Source organism: Coregonus lavaretus (genome assembly GCF_964263955.1).
Source record: "Coregonus lavaretus genome assembly, chromosome: 2".
In the NCBI taxonomy this organism is placed as follows: Eukaryota; Metazoa; Chordata; class Actinopteri; order Salmoniformes; family Salmonidae; genus Coregonus; species Coregonus lavaretus.
Genome location: NC_139989.1, coordinates 84,236,861 through 84,255,080, shown reverse-complemented (window position 1 = coordinate 84,255,080; position 18,220 = coordinate 84,236,861). Strand labels below are relative to the sequence as shown.

At 41.8% G+C, this 18,220-nt stretch overlaps 1 long non-coding RNA gene across 1 annotated transcript in view; it reads left to right on the top strand.

The window, feature by feature from the left end:
• The window catches only part of LOC311142441, a 1,015,744-nt gene extending 1,013,695 nt beyond the window's left edge, over positions 1-2,049 (top strand). Inside the window, exon 5 of the long non-coding RNA XR_014614311.1 lies at positions 2,005-2,049. This is a non-coding gene — a long non-coding RNA (uncharacterized lncRNA). The remainder of the gene's footprint in view (positions 1-2,004) is intronic.
• Positions 2,050-18,220: the final 16,171 nt, after the last annotated feature.

The window sequence follows — 18,220 nt, the reverse complement described above, 5'->3', positions numbered from 1 at the left end:
AACGTCTCAGGAGATATGTATTTTAGGCAGTAAGTAAAACTGCCTAGGCCTTGGAGAATCTGCCCCAAAAAGATAGACCATCTGTTTATCTGTAATGTACTTATCCTCATGTAGTTTACTCACTATCTCCTGGATTCATCTTTGTGTTTTCCGGTTGTGTTGTGTGGGACAATGGAACATAGTGTTTACCATTATCCTATTGTCTATTGGCTTCAAGAAGATATTCACTTTATCCATTAAAACAATCTTCTATGATAGAAGTGTAGATTCCTCCGGAGCTCCCTGCAGTCCACCTGTTTAGGAGTTGGTATGAAAGTCAGTCCTCTTTCTAGAACCTCACTCTCGGCTTGGTTGAGCCCAATGGGACATTGCTGGTCAAGACCTCAAATCGGTTGTGAAGTATTATGGACATATTGATGGAACAAGGTCACTAAACTGGTGGTTAGACAGGGTAGATCCAAGAGCAGGCCTCTGCTGTCATCTAGAGGGTGTTTCTCTGTACTGCTTGACACATGGAGACTCAATGGAGGCCCAGTGCAAGTGCTCAAAGTAAGGCCCAAACAATTGTTTGTCAGGCTGGGATCTATAAAGCAGTATGTTCTTCAATTAGATGCCAACTAATATTCATACAGGGACAATAGGTGGGGCAGGAGGAAGAATGGTGTTCCTGATTTTCAGAGGAATTCCCCTTTTTTTTTTAAAGCTTCAGATTGAGATTGTTGTTATTCTCCAATATGTTTTTCTTCAGTGAGCCACTCTGGATTCTCCAAGGGGAATACTCCCTCTATTCTCCACTAGAGAGTTGGAGCTCCATGCTTTTGCTGGGAATTGTCCACTGTTGGTATACATTTATTTGGTCCCCAAAATACCAAAATAAAAAGGTGCATTTGTCTAGTTTTAGCTGAGTCCCCAGTTAGCATCCATGTGGTTCATTTAAACGTTTCTAAAAAAAATACGTACTCCTGACGTTTCACCACAATAGGCTTCTTCAGACACTGGTACAAAAAGTAGCCAAACAAAGCCAAAGGAGAGTGATGAGCAGCAGCAGCATCATCAAACCAGCGAGGCCGCCGGCAAGCCCAACAGTGATGATGCTGCCGAGCTCCAGTTAGCTCCGTGTGCAGAGCCTACCCACCCTTCCACAAGCACCGCCAGGATAATGGCTCCACAGCCCCCTCCACCTCCGACTGTTCCTGACTATCTTGGAACAGAGGTGCCAGCCCAGATTAGCCTAGAATCCTACCGTAGCCGCAGGTTTTCTGTCCAAAAACCTTCATTTAATAGCAACTGGTTCATAAGAAGAGAGTGTCTGGAATACCCGCTTACTGAAGATGCTGCATTGCTGAAAGTTCTGCGTGGGGTCCATCTATTGGGAGATGGCTAACTAGTCTGTATTTTCCACTGATTCATATGGATGCCAGTGCACACATTGGCTGTAAAAGTGGGTAAAAACAGAAAAGCATATAACTGTAGCTATGTGGTCTTTACTTGGGTGTGTTTCAGCAGGGTGAGGTCAGAGAGATGCTTCCAAGTCAGCATTTTTCTGAACTCATAAAATCCTATACACAATCTGATGGGATGAATGTTCAACTCCATTTAAATAACCATGAAGTATATATAGCACCTTTAAGTTAAGACCTCACATATCTGTTCATGGCAAAGCAGTTCAATTAATGAAATTAATTGATTCTTAAAGAATATAACTTATGAGCCTCATCTTGAGGAGTCACCTGTGACAGTATTCATAAAGAGTAGGAGTACTGATCTGGGATCAGTTTTTCCTTTTAGATCATAATGAAACAGATTAGATGGACAGGGGGGACCTGATCCTAGATCAGCACTCCTCCTCTGGGAAACTGCATGTATGAAACCGAACACATAGTCGTAGTCTAGTTACAGCAGGTGTTTACTGCCATCTAGTGGAAGATACCAATAAAACACTTTATTATCAGGGTGGGGAGACGGTTGAGCTGAAACAGAAAGTAAAGTTGTTCTTTTGTACAGGATCCATTTTGAGACGACAGAGCAGAAAACGCTATATGGAGAGAACTAAAAAATAAAGTGAGTATTTCTAAGTATTTCTGAACAATAATCTATTCTAATGGACAGAGTGAGAGAATGAATACCTGGAATGAGATATTACTAGTTAGTAGAACTGCTGCTTGAGTTTAGATGCTGACAGACAGCAGTTTTCAAAGTGTTATCACATGTTATCAGTCAAACGTCTGTGTCACGGTCGTGTGAAGGAATTGACCAAGGCGCAGCGTGTGAAACGAACATGGTACTTTATTTAGTTAAAGCACGAAAAAACAAGAAACACGACTAGTGAAGTCCACAGTCAACCTGACTGAAAACGGAAACAAAAACCCACAATACCCACAGGAAAACAATCAGAATAAATATGGCTCCCAATCAGAGATAACGAGCCGACAGCTGACACTCGTTACCTCCGATTGGGAGTCATTGACCAAACATAGAAAACAACAACCTAGACACCCAACATAGAACATAAACACATAGACTGCACACACCCTGGCTCAACAATAATGAGTCCCAGAACCAGGGTGTGACAGTACCCCCCCCTAAAGGCGCGCACTCCGGGCGCACCAGCATACAGTCTCGGGGAGGGTCTGGGTGGGCGTCTGTCCACGGTGGTGGTTCTGGCCCTGGTCGTGGTCCCCACCCCACCTTAGTCACCACCCGCTTCCCTAGCCTCCTCCATATGACCACCCCCCAACTCAACCCCACTGGATCAAGGGGCGGCACCGGACCAACGGGCAGCACCGGACAAAGGGGCAGCACCGGACTAAGGGACAGTACCTGACTAAGGGGCAGCACCTGCCTGAGGGGCAGCACCGGACTGAATGGCGGATCCTGGCTGGACGGCTCTGGCGGATCCTGGCTGGACGGCTCTGGCGGATCCTGGCTGGCGGAAGGCTCTGGCCGATCCTGTCTGGCAGAAGGCTCTGGCTGATCCTGTCTGACGGAAGGCTCTGGCTGATCCTGTCTGGCAGAAGGCTCTGGCTGATCCCGTCTGGCAGAAGGCTCTGGCTGATCCTGTCTGGCGGAAGGCTCTGGCTGATCCTGTCTGGCGGACAGTTCAGACGGCGTTGGGCAGACGGACAGTTCAGACGGCGTTGGGCAGACGGACAGTTCAGGCCCCGTTGGGCAGACGGCAGACTCTGGCCGTCTGAGGCGCATCGTAGGCCTGGTGCGTGGTGCCGGAACAGGAGGTACCGGGCTGAGGACACGCATCTCAGGGCTAGTGCGGAGAGCAACAACAGGACGCACAGGACTCGGGGGACACACAGGAGGCTTGGTGCGTGGTGTCTGCACTGGTGGTAAAGGGCTGGAGACACGCACCATAGAGCCAGTGCGTGGAGGAGACACAGGGCTCTGAAGACGCACTGGAAACCTGGTGCGTGGTGTAGGTACTGGTGGTACTGGGCTGGAGCGGGGAGGTGGCGCCGGAAATACCGGACCGTGCAGGCGTACTGGCCCCCTTGAGCACTGAGCCTGCCCAACCTTACCCGGCTTGATGCTCCCCGTCGCCCGACCAGTACGGGGAGGTGGAATAACCCGCACCGGCCTATGTGGGCGAACCGGGAACACCATGCGTAAGGCTGGTGCCATGTACGCCGGCCCGAGAAGACGCACTGGTGGACTGATGCGTGGGGCCGGCTTCATGACATCCGGCTCAATGCTCAATCTAGCCCGGCCGATACGTGGAGCTGGACTGTACCGAACCGGGCTATGCCTGCGTACAGGAAACACCATGCGCTCAACTGCGTAACACGGTGTCTGCCCGTACTCTCGCTCTCCACGGTCAGTCCAGGGAGTAGGCGCAGGTCTCCTACCTGACTTCGCCACACTCCCTCTTAGCCCCCCCCCAAGAAATTCTTGGGTAGTACCCACAGGCTTCCAGTCTTGCCTCCTTGCTGCCTCCTCATATCGCCGCCTCTCGGCTTTAGCTGCCTCCAGCTCTTCACGAGGACGGCGATATTCTCCCGGTTGTGCCCAAGGCCCCTTACCATCCAGAATCTCCTCCCATGTCCATGAATCCTTAGGAGCTGGGTCCTGTTGCCGCTTGACTCGCTGCTTGGTCTTCTTATGGTGGGTTTTTCTGTCACGGTCGTGTGAAGGAATTGACCAAGGCGCAGCGTGTGAAACGAACATGGTACTTTATTTAGTTAAAGCACGAAAAAACAAGAAACACGACTAGTGAAGTCCACAGTCAACCTGACTGAAAACGGAAACAAAAACCCACAATACCCACAGGAAAACAATCAGAATAAATATGGCTCCCAATCAGAGATAACGAGCCGACAGCTGACACTCGTTACCTCCGATTGGGAGTCATTGACCAAACATAGAAAACAACAACCTAGACACCCAACATAGAACATAAACACATAGACTGCACACACCCTGGCTCAACAATAATGAGTCCCAGAACCAGGGTGTGACAGTCTGGTAAAGATGGTGGAGGAGCTTTTAAATGATAGGGTTTTATGTTTATCTCAGGGTTTCTCAATCCTTTTGTTCTTGCCCAGCATTTACACACCTGATTCAACTAATCATCAGATATTTTAAGACAGTTTAATATTTGAGTCATACAAATAAACATTCTCAAATTAAAACCTTTTGGATTTGTAGGCCTATTTACAATTATTAAAGTAAATCACATTTTGGAGGAAAAAAACACAGCTAAAACTGGTTTAGAGTAAATTATATGTTTATCAAAAATAATGTAAGAGAAATGTCTTGAAGAAGGACTATAAGAAAAATTAACTGAAGCAAGATTCGGTACAATGTGATGAGTTACTGCTGTGGCATGCAACTGACTGTTAGCGCCACCCTCTGGTTACTGTTGTAAAGGGGAGACACCTTGAAGCGTTCCCTGAAGTCTAAACGCCTCTGGGTTCAGAACTCTGTCTCAGCGCCCTGCTACAGTGGTACTGTTCGTTTTGCATGGCCCGGTGCTACGGGGGAGTGGATATTTAATTTAAGGACCAATGGAATGGTCTAAAACGTGCCAACTCTGCTCACCCGGGGAGCCGGCCAATGGAAAACTAATTCACCCAGTCACCGTTATAACTTCATTTCCTTATTTGGAATTGAAAGTAACTTTGTAGCCTACGCAGTTACAAAATGTCTGTTCAAACTGTGGCGCATATGGAACATTAGAACAGTGGTGGAAAAAGTAAAGATACCTTAATAGAAAATGACTCAAGTAAAAGTGAAAGGCACCCAGTAAAATACTACTTGAGTAAAAGTCTAAAAGTATTTGATTTTAAATATACTTAAGTATCAAAAGTAAATGTAATTGCTAAAGTATACTTAAGAATCAAAAGTAAAAGTAAAGTAGGAATAATTAAAATTAAAATGTCTTATATTAAGCAAACCAGACGGCACAATTTTCTTGTTATTTTCATTTACGGATAGCCAGGGTCACTTTCCAACACTCAGACATCATTTAAAAAAAGCATTTGTGTTTAGTGAGTCTGCCAGATCAGAGGCAGTAGGGATGACTAGGGATGTTCTGTTGATAAGTGCGAATTGGACCATTTACTGAATGTAACAAGTACTTTTGGGTATCAGGGAAAATGTATGGAGTAAAAAGTACATAATTTTCTTTATGAATGTAGTGAAGTAAAAGTAAAAGTTGTTAAAAATATAAATAGTAAAGTACAGATACCCCCCAAAAACGACCTAAGTAGTACTTTAAAGTATTTTTACTTAAGTACTTTACACCACTGCATTAGAAGACAGATAAATGTGTTGATTTTGAAAGAAAGACTGGCAGATTCTGCTGGGTAGGCTACGAACTATTATAAAGTTAGGTCGTCATCACAGTAGGTTTGAGCTACAGTATGATGACTTACCAACCTGATGGTCTCCGTTGGAAATGTTGTGGAAAATGTTGTACACTCAGTGTATTAAAATATGTAACATAAACAACAAATGATATGCTCAGATACACAAAATACATCTGGTTTCAGATCTAGAAGATTCTCCTCTTCAATAGTAATATCATCAATTCTGACCAGTAACTTACCTGGGGTCAAAGGTCCCTGATTTATCACTAAAATGTATAGGATGATCAATAGAGATGTCACTCTTCATGGACAGATGACTGGGTACTGGAGAGACTGATCTCAGAGTTTGGTTGGAGATTCTGAAAAACATAATAAATGACCATGAAACTAAATTTTAAACTATATCAAAATTATATTTCAATAGATAAAATACATTACATAAAGCATAAAAATATATACCATTACATAAATCAACAAACATGCAGCTCTAGCAGGGCAGGAATTTGACGAACTGACTTGTTGGAAAGGTGGCATCCTATGACGGTGCCACGTTGAAAGTCACATATGCATCGTTTTTCAAAACATAGTGAACCTGGAGGCAAAAAGCGAACCCCACATTCTAACTAAATATTGTTTATTAGCACTCAAATCTATCAATGGCATTTTCGGCACAATTTGGTGAAAGCCCCAAAGCGTTCAGAAAGCCTCTGTTTCCCACCACTAGTGGACACCCCCATGAGTGTCTTTCAGAACCCCTCCTAAAACCACCTGTTTCGTTTTGGTTGTTGTTAGTGACTCTTTGTTAGTTCCTTCTTCTGTTTGAGAGACAATGTTTTATTTCTTGTTGGGGAACGTAACAATGTTCCTGTGATTAAATTAAATCACCTGACTGTTTGGATGTGTCTGTTAGTAAATGTTTTATTTCTAAGAGATCATGAATAAAAGAGAACAATTGACATTCTAGAATGAGTTGTCACTGTGTTCACCACAACTAACATGCTGCATCTCTGTTTAGGGGTCAGTGGTCTAAAATGAGTCTCTCTGGGGAGAGAGAGGAGGGGGTCCCTGCCTCTAAAATGAGTCTCTCTGGGGAGAGAGAGGAGGGGGGCCCTGCCTCTAAAATGAGTCTCTCTGGGGAGAGAGAGAAGGGGGGGCCCTGCCTCTAAAATGAGTCTCTCTGGGGAGAGAGTGGAGGGGGGCCCTGCCTCTAAAATGCGTCTCTCTGGGGAACATGACACCAAAGCTAAGAGCTGAGATGACAATTTTATGAATAATTTATTATGTTTATATCCAAAACGCTATTTCCCCAAAAAAATCACGTGTTTTTTTTAAATATAATTTATTGCTAATATTACTTTTCTCAGATTTTTAATTCATAGATTTTAAATGTGTATGAATTTTTTGGGTTGTTGTTTGCAAAACACTACATTTCCAATGTTCAGCTAGAATAAAATGTTTGTATCCTGAATATATGACTGTGATATGTGGTTGTCTCACCTAGCTATCGTAAGATGAATGCACTTACAGATGCCATGTCTTCATTTCACCCAGTTTCTCTCAGCAGGAAAATAATCCTGCAGCAACAGGAAATGTGAATTATTATTTGGATTATAATTAATGGAATTTTTTTGTAGGGGTTGATACATTTTTCATTATAGCAAAATAAGTCTGACATTTTGAAGTGGAAATTATAAACTTTAGAAGCCTTTTTAAACCTTGAATACATTACAAGTATGCATTTCCTGCTGTGTGGGAAAATTCCTTTTCAAATTTCAAATTTAAAAAAGAGAAAAGTAAAAAGAAAGTAAAGTCGTAGCCGGCTGCGACCGGGAGAGGGGTGGTGCACAATGGGCCCAGGGTAGGGGAGGGAATTGCTGGCAGGGATGTAGCTCAGTTGGTAGAGAATGGTGTTTGCAATGCCGGGGTTGTGGGTTCGATTCCCACAGGGGGGCAGTATGAATAATAATGTATGCACTCACTAACTGTAAGTCGTTCTGGATGAGAGTGTCTGCTAAATGACACAAAAAAAAAAAGTTTATTGCAACATTTTAAAACTGTTGGCTGCAGTGTAAACTAATGAATACGACCCAGGTTGTAGCCTACAACTCGGCTGTTGATGTCTGCCTCATGCTGAAACCTGAACTTAGCCTGAGGGGTGGACTATGATGCAAGCTAGATATACTGTTTTTTCAAAGCTTATCTAGATTTCAGTTAGCTTCACATTCCAGATCAGACTTCACCCATTAGAATATACAGAGCGCTAGTCATCAGGAAGGTGCTCTCTCAGCAGAACAGTAGATATCTCAATGACTTGACATGTTCTGGTTGTGAATTCAGGCTACAAGGTGAGAATCTTTCCATGGATTATTATAAAGTGGTAGAGAAATGTAATGTCTGGTGTAATTTTTGTACTGAATGGAAGTAAAACACTCAGACCTAACAGTCGACTTCAACTGAGACAGGTACGTGTCAGTTTAATCATACAAAATGGAGCTAACTGAATCTGGGCAAATCAAATTCAATATATTCATATATTATAGTTCTACATTTAACATTTCATATGATAACTGTAATTGTATCATAGTTCCACTATAGTGTAGTGATCCTCGCTAAATGAGCCACGTCACAATTCCAACCAATTAACCCAATTGGCGCCTGTGGCGTGATGCGTAGGTTGTTTGCCTTTTACACATGCAACCTGGGTTCGCTTCCCTGCCCCGCTGTTCGCTACATTGGTGTCAGAAGTAGTATGGTGTCTGTGAGGCCATCAGAATTTATGGCCTGGATGTGTGAGGGGTCTGAGTAGTCGAAGCATGGGACTTTTGTAGGGGACAGTGTGAGTCAGGTTACAATTCCCATTGCTGTGATGCGTAGGGTGTTTGCCTTTTTCGCCAGTGACCTGGGTTTACCGCCCTACCCGCTGTTTGCTACACTATTGATATCATAGGCTTCCCGACATCCGTTGAACAAAGATACATTATAATATGAGTGAAAGGATTTGAGGATAATATCAGTAAGTGTTGATTTAGAGTTGTCTTCTGGGTTCAGCCTTCTAGCTGCCTTTATCAATTGGGTGAAATGTAACAAATGACATGGTCTCAGAGTTTGGAGATAACCAGTCCCAGTTTAAATCACTATGACAACCATTTCATTATTTATCCAGAGCAGCAAGGGAATCTAGAGACTCAACCTTTTTTAATTTAACCTTTATTTAAGTAGACAAGTCAGTTAAGAACAAGTTCTTATTTACAATGACGGCCTACCCCGGACGACGCTGGGGCAATTGTGCGCAGCCCTATGGGACTCCCAATCACAGCCGGTTGTGATACAGCCTGGAATAGAACCAGGGTCTGTAGTGACGCCTCTAGCACTGATTGGCTCAAACGCATTAAGAAGGAAAGAAATTCCACAAATTAACTTTTAAGAACAAATTACATCCTCATCCGTTTAAGAACAAATGACAAATGTGGTCCTCTGTAGCTCAATTGGTAGAGCATGGCGCTTGTAATGCCAGGATAGTGGGTTCGATCCCCGGGACCACCCATACGTAAACATTTATGTACACATGACTGTAAGTCGCTTTGGATAAAAATGTCTGCTAAATGGCATATTAAAAGAAGGCACACCTGATAATTGAAATGCATTCCAGGTGACTACCTCATGAAGCTGGTTGAGAGATTGCCAAGAGTGTGCAAAGCTGTCATCAAGGCAAAGGGTGGCTATTTAAAGAATCTCAAATACAACATATATTTTGATTTGTTTAACACTTTTTGGGTTACTACATGATTCCATATTCATAATTCATAATTTTTATGTCTTCACTCTTATTCTACAATGTAGAAAATAGTAAAAAATAAAGAAACAATGGTTTTGGGAAAGAGCTTGGAGATTTAACAATACTCCTACAAAGGTTCTAACGATTAACTTAGCCTTCAGGTGCTTTTGGGAATCCGGGCCCAGGTGGTCTCTTTAGGAAATGTTTTGAAAAAATTTGGCCTAGGCTACATGTCCTGTTATTTGGATTTAAAACCGATTTGTAGGTGATCAATCCTGCTACTGATAGCCTATGTGAACTGATTTGAACAGGTTTAGGCTGGTCATCTAGGATATGTAGGGTATAGCTGAGGTATAGTACCAGTCAAAAGTTTGGACACACCTACTCATTCCAGGATTTGTCTTTATTTTTACTGTTTTCTACATTGTAGAACAATAGTGAAGACATCAAAACTATGAAATAACACATACACATATTGCTCATGCCTAGGCTACATGCTCTGTCCTGCTACTGTTAGGTCTATAACGTTATGGGAACTGATCTGAACAGGTTTAGGCTGGTCATCTAGGATATGTAGGCTATAGCTGAGGTATAGACCTCCATCTGTATCAGGACTAGGCTCCTGCTACTGTTACTGTTATAACGTTATGGGAACTGATCTGAACAGGTTTAGGCTGGTCATCTAGGCTATAGCTGAGGTCAGTGGTGATTTTAGCATGTCAATCTTGGTGGGGCAAAACATAAATAAAGGGGGATGCATGCCAGCAAAGCCACTCCACAACACAACACTAAACAATACATTCATTGCACTATAACGGTGAGAAACGGTGACCACAAACTGTTAGGGCCTACATAAAGCAGAGTCCCGACAGCAGAGTCCCAACAGCAGAGTCCCAACAGCAGAGTCCCAACAGCAGAGTCCCAACAGCAGAGTCCCAACAGCAGAGTCCCGACAGCAGAGTCCCGACAGCAGAGTCCCGACAGCAGAGTCCCGATAGCAGAGTCCCGACAGCAGAGTCCCGACAGCAGAGTCCCAACAGCAGAGTCCCAACAGCAGAGTCCCAACAGCAGAGTCCCGACAGCAGAGTCCCGACAGCAGAGTCCCGACAGCAGAGTCCCGACAGCAGAGTCCCGACAGCAGAGTCCCGACAGCAGAGTCCCAACAGCAGAGTCCCAACAGCTGTCCTATCATGTCTCTTCATTATTTATCTTCATATGACAAGGATTAAAAAGGATTTGCCTGTAGATTGTCGACCTGATTCGTGATGATGACTGCTGGCTAAGATTTTGAAAGTATGATGTTGACATGATCAGTCCAATCAAAGCTACTGTAGATATAATGTGATTTGATGTCATTTTATCGGTGGCCAATGACCTTCTTGGATGGGCACTTCTAATGTAACTCTGTGGCAGCACCCAAGGGGCTTGAATTTTTTAGCTCTACCCTTAGACTTGGCAGTGACGTAGTGTCCCCATGAGTGACAGAACAGTGAGCCAATCACGGCGCAGCGCTCCGTATTTTCCGCTGGCTGCCCCACCACCACAGAAAGCACTGAGCTAGGCTGAAACACCTGCATTTTGGAGCTGCCTTACTCAAGAAAGCAAAAAAGAGACCATGTTTGTATGCGGCTTTATTAACTCAATGATATATATATATATTTATTTATTTAAAAAAAAATTGCAAACTGATATGTGACACGTACTAATGCCAAAATAACATGCAAAACAGGAAAGGCCACCTGCCCTGAATGACGGGTCGCTGGTTGAGAGAATGCCAAGAGTGTGCAAAGCTGTCATCAAGGCAAAGGGTGGCTATTTGAAGAATCTCAAATATAAAATATATTTTGATTTCTTTAACACTTTTTTGGTTACTAAATGATTCTATATGTGTTATTTCATAGTTTTGATGTCTTCACTATTATTCTACAATGTAGAAAATAGTAAAAAATAAAGAAAAACCCTTGAATGAGTATGTGTTCTAAAACTTTTGACCGGTCGTGTATATATGTTTTACGTTGTTAGCAAACTGATATGTGACATGTATTAATGCCACAATAACATGCAAAACAGGAAAGGCCACCTGCCATGAATGTCGGGTCGCCACTTGCTGAGGTATAGACCTTGATCTGCTTTACACAACAACAACAAAACTGTTATACATTATAACCTAGCCTACTTTACATAATATAAAATCTCTTAATTGTTGCAAAAAACCTTTCTGTATAGATCACTGATCCCCCCCAGATCAATCAAGCCTGTTTTAGCCTTTCTGTCTACATTCTCAGATATGTTTAGAAAAGAACAGATTCAAAAATAATAAATGGCCGACTTTTAATGAATACAAATAAGTGTGTGACATGGCCTTGTGTTGCTGCACTGTCTATAACTACCTTAACAAACAGTGACTTATTATTATTATTGACAGTTAACATGGAGAAGAGATGTCACAACTACATATTCATGTGATTGCATTAAATAGCCTGACTGTTTCGATATGTCTGTTAGTAAATGTTTTGTAAGAGATAATTAATAAATTATAACAATTCACATTCAAGAATTACTGTGTTAACTACAACCAACATGTTGGATCTCTGTTTAAGGGTCAGTGATCTAAAATGAGTCTCTCTGGGGAGAGAGAGGAGGGGGGCCCTGCCTCTAAAATGAGTCTCTCTGGGGAACATGACACCAAAGATAAGAGGTGAGATGACAATTTTGTTTAAGAATTATTAAGAGTTTATTTCCTAAATGCTATTTCCACAATTTTTCACATGTGTTTTTTAATCAGAAATGGTTGCTTATATACCTTCAATATTACTGTTCTCAGATGTTTAATTAATAGATTTTAGATTATTTTTATTGTAAAACGCTCTATATCCATTGTTTAGCTGAAATTGAATGTTCGTATCCTGTATATTTGACTGTATTATCTGGTTGTCTCACCTACAGTGGGGAGAACAAGTATTTGATACACTGCCGATTTTGCAGGTTTTCCTACTTACAAAGCATGTAGAGGTCTGTAATTTTTATCATAGGTACACTTCAACTGTGAGAGACGGAATCTAAAGCAAAAATCTAGAAAATTGATTTGTATGATTTTTAAGTAATTAATTTGCATTTTATTGCATGACATAAGTATTTGATACATCAGAAAAGCAGAACTTAATATTTGGTACAGAAACCTTTGTTTGCAATTACAGTGATCATACGTTTCCTGTAGGTCTTGACCAGGTTTGCACACACTGCAGCAGGGATTTTGGCCCACTCCTCCATACAGACCTTCTCCAGATCCTTCAGGTTTCGGGGCTGTCGCTGGGAAGTACGGACATTCAGCTCCCTCCAAAGATTTTCTATTGAGTTTAGGTCTGGAGACTGGCTAGGCCACTCCAGGACCTTGAGATGCTTCTTACGGAGCCATTCCTTAGTTGCCCTGGCTGTGTGTTTCAGGTCAATGTCATGCTGGAAGACCCAGCCACGACCCATCTTCAATGCTCTTACTGAGGGACGGAGGTTGTTGGCCAAGATCTCGCAATATATGGCCCCATCCATCCTTCCCTCAATACGGTGCAGTCGTCCTGTCCCCTTTGCAGAAAAGCATCCCCAAAGAATAATGTTTCCACCTCCATGCTTCATGGTTGGGATGGTGTTCTTGGGGTTGTACTCATCCTTCTTCTTCCTCCAAACACGGCGAGTGGAGTTTAGACCAAAAAGCTATATTTTTGTCTCATCAGACCACATGACCTTCTCTCATTCCTCCTCTGGATCATCCAGATGGTCATTGGCAAACTTCAGACGGGCCTGGACATGCGCTGTCTTGAGCAGGGGGACCTTGCGTGCGCTGCAGGATTTTAATCCATGACGGCGTAGTGTGTTACTAATGGTTTTCTTTGAGACTGTGGTCCCAGCTCTCTTCAGGTCATTGCCCAGGTCCTGCCGTGTAGTTCTGGGCTGATCCCTCTACTTCCTCATGATCATTGATGCCCCACGAGGTGAGATCTTGCATGGAGCCCCAGACCGAGGGTGATTGACCGTCATCTTGAACTTCTTCCATTTTCTAATAATTGCGCCAACAGTTGTTGCCTTCTCACCAAGCTGCTTGCCTATTATCATGTAGCCCATCCCAGCCTTGTGCAGATCAACAATTTTATCCCTGATGTACTTACACAGCTCTCTGGTCTTGGCCATTGTGGAGAGGTTGGAGTCTGTTTGATTGAGTGTGTGGACAGGTGTCTTTTATACAGGTAATGAGTGGAGAACAGGAGGGCTTCTTAAAGAAAAACTAACAGGTCTGTGAGAGCCGGAATTCTTACTGGTTGGTAGGTGATCAAATACTTATGTCATGCAATAAAATGCAAATTAATTACTTAAAAATCATACAATGTGATTTTCTGGATTTTTGTTTTAGATTCCATCTCTCACAGTTGAAGTGTACCTATGATAAAAATTACAGACCTCTACATGCTTTGTTAGTAGGAAAACCTGCAAAATCGGCAGTGTATGAAATACTTGTTCTCCCCACTGTAGCTATCTTAAGATGAATGCACTTGCTGTAAATCGCTCTAGGTAAGAGCATCTGCAAAACAGGTGGGGCTCTGCCCTGAATGACAGGTCACCACTGCTCCAAAGCAATTACATGTTGCACAGGAACCACTGACTCGCTGCATGTTTCTATTATCAAGACACCTGCTGGTACCTCTTAACTGGTTAGTACAGCTCATGAGGTGTCCTAAATATCTGCCAACTAGGTGGGACACTTATGAATTAAGAGGCTTCATGCATAGCTTTAATTTATACCCATAAACGTAGGACTAAAATGGCTTTATTCTCAGCAATTATACAACACATTTTCTACTCTGAGACGCTTTTTGGATATGGGCCCAGATCTCAAAATATTGTTTTAAAAAACGAATCATTTTTGTTTTACATAATAAAATATTACTAATGTAACTGACTTTAAAGACTTGGATTAGTTTATTGTGTTGCTCTGCTCATGTTCGCGTTCTGGAACTGTCCGCGTCACCGTACAGAACTGTCCGCGTCCACGTACGGTTTGGCGCCAAGCATATTGTCCAGTTACGTGCAGAGTGGTCTGAGGTGATCTTGTGGAATAACGACGGAGTTCGTTACAGTGTTGAGACACCGAAGTTTATTGTTCAATTTTATTTTTTGCGTAATGGTCAGTGACAGTATGAGTGTAGCCAGATCCTTTTCACTCGCTGTTCTTGTTTCATCTTGTGTGGTTCACCGGATTCGTCATCATCCTCAATGGACAGACGAACAACCTGCTAGCTAGCCAAGCTAGTCGGTACAGCTAGCTAAGCTAGCTACTCTACCAGCAGCATCCTAGTTATCCTAGCTACCACTACATCATCACCGGCTGCCTGCTTTTCTTGTGGACCGATGGAGCTCCCTGGTTGTTTCTTCCACCTGTTAAATACCGTGGAGGGCTTCTCCCTCTCTCGTTGACGGATGCTGGCTACCTACGCTCCCTCTGTCCGGTTCTCCTCTCTTCACTAGATGGACGGTAACTTTACCGTTTAACCCCTCTGTGTCCAAGGACTGACCTTTTGAATATTATTTTCGGGGCGCCTCAAGTTACATTTTTTACAACGTTTATTTCTGATAAAATTAGCTCATTGCATCCGCCATGGAGCCCAGTTTCATAATATTACCTTCAGTCCCTGGTTATGAAGTAATCACGAAAAAACAGGCCTTATGTTTGGGCATTTTTCACCCTACCAGCTCCAATTAGTTCTATTGAGCTCCGTGACACCGACTCGCCTTCAGAACGTTCTATTCCCAGTCCATTGTTCTGCGTCACAATGCCAGCTTCACTATTGTTATCAATGAGACCTGCCTGCATTAACCCTGTAGGTTTACCTCAGGTAACTTATTATTAACAAGGTTACGGCTACTTGGTGAGCAGCTCACTGTTCACCTGAGTACATGTTGTGGTCACCTATAGTGAGGTGAGACACAGTTTAAGAGGCGATGGCTGGCGGAGAGCCATCAAACATTAAACATTTTCTGGTCATGGTTAACCATATTTGTTTTAAGAAAAAAGTGTACAATCTAAACAAAACGCATGTCCCTGTCCTCTTTTTCAAGATGTGGCCGATTTCAACAGCCAGAAGAAATGTTTTAATTAAGAAATAACCATTTTTTGGACGACTTGTTGTATCTAAATGGCTGCTGGGTAATTTGATATGCATCGAAATCTTCGTTCATAGGCATCAAATTGAGCGAATGCTGCGCAGGTTCACTGAGTTGCAAACCAAATGGGTATAATGGGGTGATTGTTCTATAATCGGGTGGTCTAGCTAATGGATTTGTAGATCAGTACTCAGATTATGAGCCTAGCAAGTGTCATGAATGAGTTATGTAGTACCCACATACGGCCACAAGCAGGAGCAAGAGTGCCATAAACCCATACTGTTTTTTGCCATATAAACCCTAAACCTAACAATCAATCAAATGTATTTATAAAGCCCTTTTTACACCAGCAGATGTCACAAAGTGCTATAAAGAAACTCTTACCCTACTTATAACCTATTTTAGCCGTAACCCTAACCCCTTAATTCTAGGGTAGGGTAGCCTAGAACACTTTTAGAAACTACTTTAGTAATAATATTATCTTAGTAAATACAATTATAGTATTAAATAGCGTTTTGATTATTTTGTTGTTATTTTATTATATGTATAATTGCAAGACAGAACACTTGATAATAAGACACATTTGTTTTATTTTTCAAATGTGGTTGAATTGGGTGACCTAGTAACCTCTGTGTGAAAGTCCAGCAATTGGCGTGGGGCAGGTTTGAGACTGATCTAATAATAATAATAATAATAATATGCCATTTAGCAGACGCTTTTATCCAAAGCGACTTACAGTCATGCGTGCATACATTTTTCGTGTATGGGTGGTCCCGGGGATCGAACCCACTACCTTGGCATTACAAGTGCAGTGTTCTACCAGCAGATCTAATACACTTTATTTCTCAGCTGCCTCACCAATTGTTATTTTATTATATGTATAATTGCAAGGCTGTACGTGAATTAATAACTTTTAATTGCTAAATATTTCCAATAGATGGGAGCATAAGACCACGAAGCATCAGTTATAGGCAACAAGCAGCAATATGATTTACATAAAATAGCATGCAACCAAATACTATATGTCCCATGATTTTCTAAAATGGTCAGTCATTACTTTAGTTAGCTATATATCTTGTATTAGGCATGTGATGCTTTTGGGAGAGCAATTAAATAGTGACTATAGCAGGTGTTGAACCCCTGGTAAATAATCACTAGTCAGATGCTCCAACCTCAACCCTAGTATACATGCAGTTTTAAATATCTAATATTGCGATTAAACAACCTCGGAATAGATAAGACAAGAGTGCGTCTTCCAGCCTACCAATAAATTACATCATGCAACCCTCCCAGTTAGCAAATGTACCTCAACTTGCCACTCGCTTGTGCTAGAAGGCAGAGTGCTCGTTGCTGGGTGATGCATCTGACAATGAATGTACCAGGAAAATACGTTTTTCTCAACCAGAGGTGACTAAATTAATGTTCAGGCTTATTGATCATCGTTATAGTAATGAAGTATAATTTCAAAACATGAGCATAAAAACAGCTAATAATAATAAACATGAATCATCATTATATTACTTCACAGTAATCTGTTAAATGCTTTTTCAGTCGTTCCTCTTGCGTTAGCAGTGTGGAAAGGGACAATAAAAAGCGTGTGCAGGAGTTTTCCTGTGAGGGGGAGTGGTGGTGTATCCAGGGAGAAAACTAAACTAACCTTCTGAAATGTCATTCATGGTCTAATGCTGCCATCTATTGGAATTATTTAGCAACTGCAGTAGTACTGAATAAAGTATATCCTTACTAAAGTAGTAATTACTCAGAATTACAAAATATGACATTTTCTAGTTCATTTTACCACTTACAACCATAAAATAACCATTTATAGCATGACAAACAATGAAACTGACATAAACCAAAAACACCATACATTTAGTTAACTATATATATATATATATATATATATATATTTATATATATACTATTTATTTAGATGGGTGACATTATCTGCCAAAGTAACACCACTGTAGATAAAGAAGAGCTCTCCAGTAGGTGAACCAAAACATTCAAAGGCCATTTTCTCAAAAGTGAGGTTACAAGTTTATCATCTTTCAAAGCAGAATTACTTTCCCATTGTTCCTCAACTGTAGTGTATGATATACCTTTTTCTAGCCGAGTCTCTACTTTTATCCAATGTAAAAAAAAAAAATATATTTCACAATACTGACCACGGATCAGCTTCTAGAAAGATATTACTACCTACGGCTGCAAATATTGAGGTAGTTTATTCTAATGCTTACCCAATAAAAATGCACTAAATCACAGATTCGGCACATCATTGTGCACATGTTAGGCTACACATCATGATATATATTGAGACAAATTACAGACAGTAGTCTACAAGTAGCAAAATAAAACTAAATATATTGAACATTGAATATAATTCAATATGATTGAAATAGGCCTATAGCCTACTGTTTATATTGTAATGCAGTCATCTCGGTTTTCATTTGAAGCATACTTTGTGTACTTCCCT